Here is an 8086-nt window from a genome sequence, read left to right as displayed (position 1 = left end):
TGTGTTAACATTCAACTTGCCTTTCTCAGGTTGATGTCATTGTTTTCGTTTGTTCTTCAAATGTCTATAAAGCACATATTAGATTTTTCCTTTTTTCAAATTAGTATAGTTTTTTTCTGGTCTGGAAAAAAATGCAAGACTTTTGCAGGATAAGTCAAGAACTCATTGATGTTTGTAACATTCTATAGCCAGAAATCAGAAAACTTTGGAACTAAGAACTCATCCAAAGAGAACACACTCAGCTCCAGATGGGCACACATACCTGGAGTAGTCAAGGAGCTGATTTTTATTTTCCAACAACACACATGTGCCCCACGTATTCAAAGCCTCATTGTCAGTTGAGAGTGAATCTTAAACAGGATCTTTCCTTTACCTCAAAATGATAAATGTGGTTGCACAAATATGTTAATGTAAAGGTCTTTTCTTTTTCTTTTTAGGTGGTGATAATTGGGGAAGAAAAAAGGAACTTAAGTCTATTTAGTTACAGGAACCACATTCCATAGAAAAGTAATTGCATGTAATTATCCCTTTCTTTTCACTTTCCAAATTTGATTTTATGTAAATCAGATGATTTTCATACAAAGGTTCTCATGATAACAGTAAAAGAATCTTCTTTAATATTCCTTCCAGAATAAAATCTCATGTAGACGGTATATGTCTGCTTTAACGCTGATGTTTAACTTCCCACTTGTGACTGCCCACCCTGACTTGGGCAGCTTTTATCTCAACATTTCTGTATCTCAATTGACCCTTCTAAATGAAATTATAATTAAAATTATAATTATAATTTCCAAATGGATATCTAATAGGAAGTAATTTAGTGTTTGTTTGAAGTGTTATTTCTTATTACTAACTTACTGTGGAAAACTAGCTTTCGGAAATTTTTCTCTATATGAGAGGAAATCCTCAACTCTCGTCTTTCCAGAACAGACCTGCTTTTACATATTCCATCGGGCTGTTGGTATGATTCTGGTTAAACTTGTAACAGTCGTATCAAGCCTCTGAGTATTGATTTGGAAAGTATGATTACCACGTCTGCTTAAAGATACCCTTCAAATACTGAAATAATGTCTGGAATTCGAGAACGTTGGCTGACCACTTCTGTACCCAAAGCCAGTATCACTTTTCTCTCTTTATCAGGCCTAACTGAGTAGAAATTTTCAAGTTTGGTCTAATTGACACCTATTGCAAAATATTTGCCTGTTTATGCAAAAATTGCATGTAAATATACATAGTTTTAATCGTCTTTATTGCCATATGATTTATACCCTGTAAATTTTACCCTTTTAAAGTGAACAATTAGTTATTTTTTTAGCATATTTGCTAAAATGCTATGATCACCATTACTATTTAATTCCAAAGCATTTTTATCATTCCCCAGAGAAGTCCCCATACTCAATAGTATTTACTTCCTATCGTCCCATCTATCCAGGCCTTGGTAACCACTAATCTACTTTCTTTCTTTATAGATATACTATACTTATTCTGCGTAATTCATAAAAATAGAGACATACAATAGGTGGCTTTCTGTGTCTGATTTCCTTTACTTCGTAAAACGTTTTAAAGGTCACCCATGCTGTAGCGTGTATCGATGTTTCATAATCTTTGATGACTGAATAATATTCTACTGTATGGATATATTGAGTTTTGCCTATTCATTCATGATGGACCTTTGGGTTGTTTTCACTTTGGGGTTATATAAGTAATACTGATATGCATACTTTTGCATGTTACATGTTTTTAATTGTCTTAGGTATATACTTACAAATGGAATTGTTAGATCATATAATTCTATGTTCACATTTTTGAGAAACGGGAAAATTGTTTTCCGAACATGCTGTAACATTTTACATTTCCCCTAGTAATATATGAAGAGTTTAGTAAATTTTCTACTATAGTTAAAATTCTCTTAAAATATTAAGGGAAAACACCCATGTAAATCATAAACATATTTTTGTTTTTGATCTGAATGATACAGCAAGTATTATTATACTATGTTTCTTGGGAAAGCACTATAAAATTATTACAATTAGTCTACTAAAAAACTAGCATTTCCTCCGTGTGTTCACATTATAGCAAGGAGTTAAACATATAATTCCAAGAAAACGATATTAAATTTACAGAGTATGAAGTTCTACCAGAGTGAATTAATGCAAGTAATCCTACTCAGTATGTACATTTTGACTAGAAAATGAGGGATTATTTAGGAACTTGTTTCAGATTAAATGATTCCAGAGAAATTCTAGACATAATAGTTCTAAAATCATTAAAAAATAAATTTATTATAAACATACTTGCAAAAATTCACTGAGTTATGTGCAAGAATATTTCTTGGTTGCTTTGTGTGTATTAAAATCAACAACAAAAGATAAAGTTAGGCTGCCTGCAGCCATCAGCTGTAGATAAGGTCTTGCAATATTGCCCACATTGGTCTTGGACTCTTAACCTTAAGTGATCCTTCTGTCTCAGCCTCCCAAAGTGCTGGGATTACAGGGCCAAAAGAGAGACATTGGCTACTTTTGACACCGTTAGACGGATTCCAGGAATAACACCAATGGTATGACCTTTATGACCAAATCCAGCAAGCAGAACTTTGTTTTTCTTAATAAAGTTCAAGCAACCATCATTGGGTACAAAAGCTGTGATTTTTCTCCCTATTCTTGATCAGCTGGACTCTGACACAGTTCCTGATGGCAGAATTTGCCTGTTTGGCTTCAACTCCTACTTTTTCCAGAACAATCCCCTTTGCATGGGAAGCACCTCCAAAAGGGATGACCTTCAGGGCTGTGCCCAAGTGGGCCTTCATGTGACTTCTGGTCTCATCGGTGACTGTGGAGCTGCCTGGCAGTTCGAAGTCCCTGACACCTGCCCATCCTGCTGGCACCACGGGCCTCCACCACAGAGAAGCTGCCCAGGAAGGAGCCACGAGCCACGGCGAGCAGGCCCTGCCCAGCCAAGGACCCCACGCTGCTGTCTGCGCAGCACCTGATCCGAGGTTGGACCTTCTCCTTTGAAAACAATGTCTTTGCAACACTTTACTGAGGTGGCATGTGCACCTATTTAATATGCATTAAGTTCTGAGATAAAAATAAATAAATAAATAAAAGGCAAAGTTACTTTGGTCAGTGGGGCACAGAACATATACAGCAGTCCTCGGAAGAATGAGTTAGGCCACTATGTAAACAGATGGTATAATTTCTAAAACAGATTTTAAGGAAAGTAGAGAAAAGGGTGCTTAATATAAATTATTTATACGTAAAATCATAGTTGAATATATATCTGCATTCAATTATGATAATTCTCCATGGCCATTGTCACTAGAAAGTATAAACACCAATTGTCCTTAAAGAAAAGGATGAGGGAGTGTGAGAAAAGAGATTTTTCACTTTTCATTTTATACCTTTTGGGTAGAGTTTGAAGATTCTAACCTTTTTCATGGTGTCTCTTACATTTTTTTCTTCAAAGAAATAAAAATGGGGTTTTCTGGGTAGTTAAATTTATTTTCTCCATACTAAAAAAGGATGTACACAAACAAGACAAAACAAAGCGAAACACACACACACAAACACATAAAACACACACACAAATACACAAAACACACACACAAAATACACAAAACACACACAAACACACACACACAAGCACACAAAACACACACACACACACAAAAAAAACACAGGCACACAAACGCCCCATGGCATAAAGAGTGCCATAAAGCCAGCCTCGTAAACAAGATAGTTACGTATGAAAAGATGGTATAGCAATGTCTGGTTGGATATGCCTCATCATAATGCTCTCTAAATAAAATAGCACTAAATAAAAACGTTGTTATGTTAAAGTTCTAGGGTCATTTGGGGGATGAAATTTCCTTTTCTGGAGCGAACTTTAATCTCAGAACCTGGCCAGCATCCCGCCTGGTTTATTTCTCAGCAGCCTGTGGCTAATATCTAGAGGGGGTAATCTAGAAATCGTGCAGCTTGGCTGAAAGTAGGCAAAGCCAGGCATGCTAAACCAAGGTTTTCATGTTTCTCTAAAGATTTTCAAATAGAAAGGCTGAGAGAGGAAAATGGCACTCTAATGGGGAATTCCGTGCTAGAAAATCATAACCCCTGCTGTCCTGAAGTTAATCTGTTTCCAAAATATTTGTCATTTAGTATTTGTGTTGGCCCATTGTGCTATGACCACCAATCTCAATCCAGAATTGATAGGAAAGAACTAAGTGTCCTCACTGCAGTTAAATGCTGTGGGAACACTCTCCAAACTCTAGCTAAATCAGAAGTGGTGCTAGGTTATCTTTAGTGGGATACATAGATCTAAGATAACATCATGGGATTATGAAGGTATTGAAGGAAATTGGGACTATTTATAATTCAGATATATTTCATTTCTGTAGAGCCCAGCACCTGACCAGGAAACATCTGTTTCGTGCTCTTCATTATCTAATTGTGCAAAATCATTGATGCTCCTTAGTGTGATATTGCAACCCCCACCCCAAGCCCCAAGGGAACATTGCCCTCTTTTGATTGTAACTGCAGGAAGGTGGTATTGGCATCTAGAAAAAAGAGAATAAGGATGCTGCTAAAATCCTACCTTACATAGGCAACTTTGGCACAAGAAATAATAACCTGTTTGAAATGACAAAAATGCCATAATTGAGAAACGTGTATCAGATATTTGCAAGTTCAGAAAGTCTTTGAAATCTTGCTTGAATTATCAGCCAGAGGAAATCTTAGCCAAATCCAGATCTTACTTTTTTTTGGGGGGTGGAGCAATCCAAAGGTGGAGTAAAATGTAATCTCACCAGTCATACATTGGCAACTCTGAGAAAAAAGTTTCTTTTTTTGAGTTTCAGATTAGTATGAGGGTATAAATGATTAGGTTACATTGTTTGCATTTCTAAGGTACAGTTCAAGTTGTAGTTGAGCCCTTCACCCAGGGAGCGTGCTGTGTACCCTTACATTGTGCACATTAGGTGAGAGTTTACTAAGCCCCCTTCCTCCTCCTTTTTCTCCTATTACTCTTTCCCTCCTCTCCTTAGCCCCACTTGAATACATTTGTGTTTTGCTCTCCTGTTGGGGTATAGTTTCATATTGGTGTTGAGTATTTTGGATACTTGCTTCTTCTTTCTTGTGGTATTTTACAGAGAAGAATGTGTTTTGACTTCAACCAGGTAAATACAAAATATCTGAAGTCTCCATCTTTTTCTATGGCTGAATAGTATTTCACGGTATACATATACCATAGTTTATTAATTCATTCATGAATTGATGGGCACCTGGGTTGCTTTCATGTCCTGGAAATTGTGAATTGAGTTATAATAAGCATTCTTGTGCAAATGTTCTTATGATAAAATGATTATTTTTCTTCTGGGTAAATACCTAGTAATGGGATTGTGGGATCAAATGGAAGGTCTTCTTTTAGCTCTTTGAGGATTCTCCAGACTTGTTTCCACAGAGGCTATATTAGTTTGCTATCCCACCAGCAGTGTAAAAGTGTTTCCTTCTCTCCACATCTTTGCCAACATTTGCAGTTTGGGGATTTTGTGATGTGGACCATTCTCACAGGGGTTAAGTAATATCTCAGAGTGGTTTTGACTTGCATTTCTATCAGGATTAGGGATGATGAGCATATTTTCATGTGTTTGTTGGCCATTTGTCTGATTCTTCAGGAAGGTTCTGTTCAAGTGTCTTGCCTGCTTATAAAAAGGATGTTAGGTCTTTTCTTATTGATTAATTTGAGTTCTCTGTAGATTCTAGTTGTCAGTGCTTTGTCAGAGTCATAGCATGCAAGTATCTTTTTCCATTCTGGAGGTTTTCTGTTTGTTTTAGTTGTTGTATCTTTGCTGTAAAATATTATAGTTCTGGAAATTCTGGCCAATGAAATCATGCAAAAGAAGGATATCAAGGGTATTCAAATGAGGACAGAGAAGGTCAAACTCTCTCTCTTTGTGGATGACATAATCTTATGCTTGGAAAAACCCAGGATCTCAACCACAAGCCTTCTGGAAATGATCTAGGAATATATTATAACATCTCAGGATACAAAATCAATGTCCACAAATCAGTAGCCTTCATATATGCCAAAAACAGTCAAGCTGAGAATCAAATCAAAGACACAACATCCTTCACATCAGCTTCAAAGAAATGAAATACCTGGGAATATACCTAACAAAGGACATGAACTATATCTATAAAGAGAACTATGAAACCCTGAGAAAAGGAATAGCAGGTGTTAACAAATGAAAGAACACACCATGCTCATGCCTGGGAAGAACTGAAATTGTTAAAATGTACCCATTACCTAAAGCAATATACAGATTTCATTCAATCCTCATCAAAGCACCAACACTATACTTTGAAGAACTTGAAAAAAAAATACTAATTCATTTTATATGGAACCACAAAAAACCCTGAATACTCAGTGCAATTTTAAGAAATAAAAACAAATCTAGAGGCATCACATTACCATTCAGGTTATACTGCAAAGCTATAGAGTTCAAAAAAGCATGGTACTGGCACAAAAATAGAGATATAAGCTATGGAATAGAATACAGAACTTAGAGATGAACCCAGCAACGTATTGCCATCTGATTTTGATAAACCAAGCTAAAGCACACAATAGAAAAAGAAACCCTATTTAACAAATGGCTATGGGAGAACTGGATAGCCACATGTAGAAGACTGACGCTGAACCCACACCTCTCACCACTGTCAAAAATTGACTCTCACTGGATAAAAGACTTAAATTAAGATAAGAAACAATAAAATCCTAGAAGACAGTGCAGGAAAAACTCTTGATGCTTTGATGCTATTGGCCTGGGAAAAGAACTTATGAAGAAGAATCCCTTAGCAATTGCAACAACACCAAAAATAAATAAATGGGACATGATCAAGATAAATGTTTCTTTCCTTAACTGGGCTAGTGTGTCTAAACTCAGAGGGAATCTTCTGGGCTATCTCTAGTATTTATTCAGGACTACAGAGGAAATTAATCATGCCTTCTAAATACACCACAAGGTGGAATAGGACATGAACAGTTTAGCTCTACCTAATACTCCAGAATCTAAAATACTTTTCTGTATTTTTTCTACTTCAGCCAGTCTTTATATTTAAATCTCTGTTTTCTTTTTTTTATTATAATATATTTTTTTTAAATTGTAGAATTTCTCTTTTCTTCTACCTCTGACTTTCCAAGCATTATGACTGTTCTTTTCTTCTTGAGACTCTATCATCTTGGCTTATTTAGAAGTTGCACAACTTAAGTGGACTCAGTCAGACATCATAGCTCACTGTAATCTCAAACTCTTAGTCTTGGTAATCATCCCTCTTCAACCTTCCAGAGTGTTAGGATTTCAGGTGTGAGCCACCTGGCCTGGCCCTGACATTCCTTTTTTTTCTGACTCTAGTCTTTTTTATTTCCTTTTCTCTCCCTCTTATTTCCCCATATATTACTTCTCCCTTCTTACATAATTTCATTTATCTTTTGTGTTAATCTCTTCTCATGTATATCTTTCTTCAACTTCCTCTCTTTTTCCTTTTGTTTCTCATTATTTCTGTTTCTGAACATTTTTGTCCTTCCTTATATTCTTTAATTTTCTGTTTCTATCACATGGGAATGGAGTGAAATCAGAAATTAAGGAATTCTTGTGCTTATTGAATACAAATTCAAGCTCTCATTTTATTTTCTTTTTACTAAAATAAAAAAATTAATTTTTGTTTCTTTAAATTATGTTTCTTTATTTACATAAATCTTAAATTGTAAGATCTTTAAAATCCGTCATAAATGTCATTGTACCCCCCTGCTTCTGGTATAAAACACTGTACCTTGTATAGGAAACAAAGGTGGAAAATTACCCTATGAACATTTATTGAATTTAATTCCATGAACTTCTTATATACTGATTTCTAGCAGCTTATCAATTTTTACCTCTTAATATAAACACACACATTATGTGTACTCATGGAGATATAAAGGGGTGCATTAACGATGGAGCTGTTAGGCCCTATTTATATTTAATGAAGAAATTACCATGGGCAGGAAATGCTTTCACTCCTCAGATTATAACAAAGGCCAGCTGACCATTACT

The 8086-nt window shown here is 35.6% G+C and overlaps 1 pseudogene; it reads right to left on the bottom strand.

Moving 5' to 3' along the window:
- Positions 1–2487: 2487 nt before the first annotated feature.
- On the bottom strand, positions 2488–2873 carry LOC128567431 (40S ribosomal protein S23-like; annotated as a pseudogene).
- Between the last annotated feature and the right edge of the window lie 5213 nt (positions 2874–8086).

This window comes from Nycticebus coucang, chromosome 16 (assembly GCF_027406575.1).
Source record: "Nycticebus coucang isolate mNycCou1 chromosome 16, mNycCou1.pri, whole genome shotgun sequence".
In the NCBI taxonomy this organism is placed as follows: Eukaryota; Metazoa; Chordata; class Mammalia; order Primates; family Lorisidae; genus Nycticebus; species Nycticebus coucang.
Note: the sequence above shows the minus strand (reverse complement) of the source record. Positions and strands in the feature narration are given on the sequence as shown.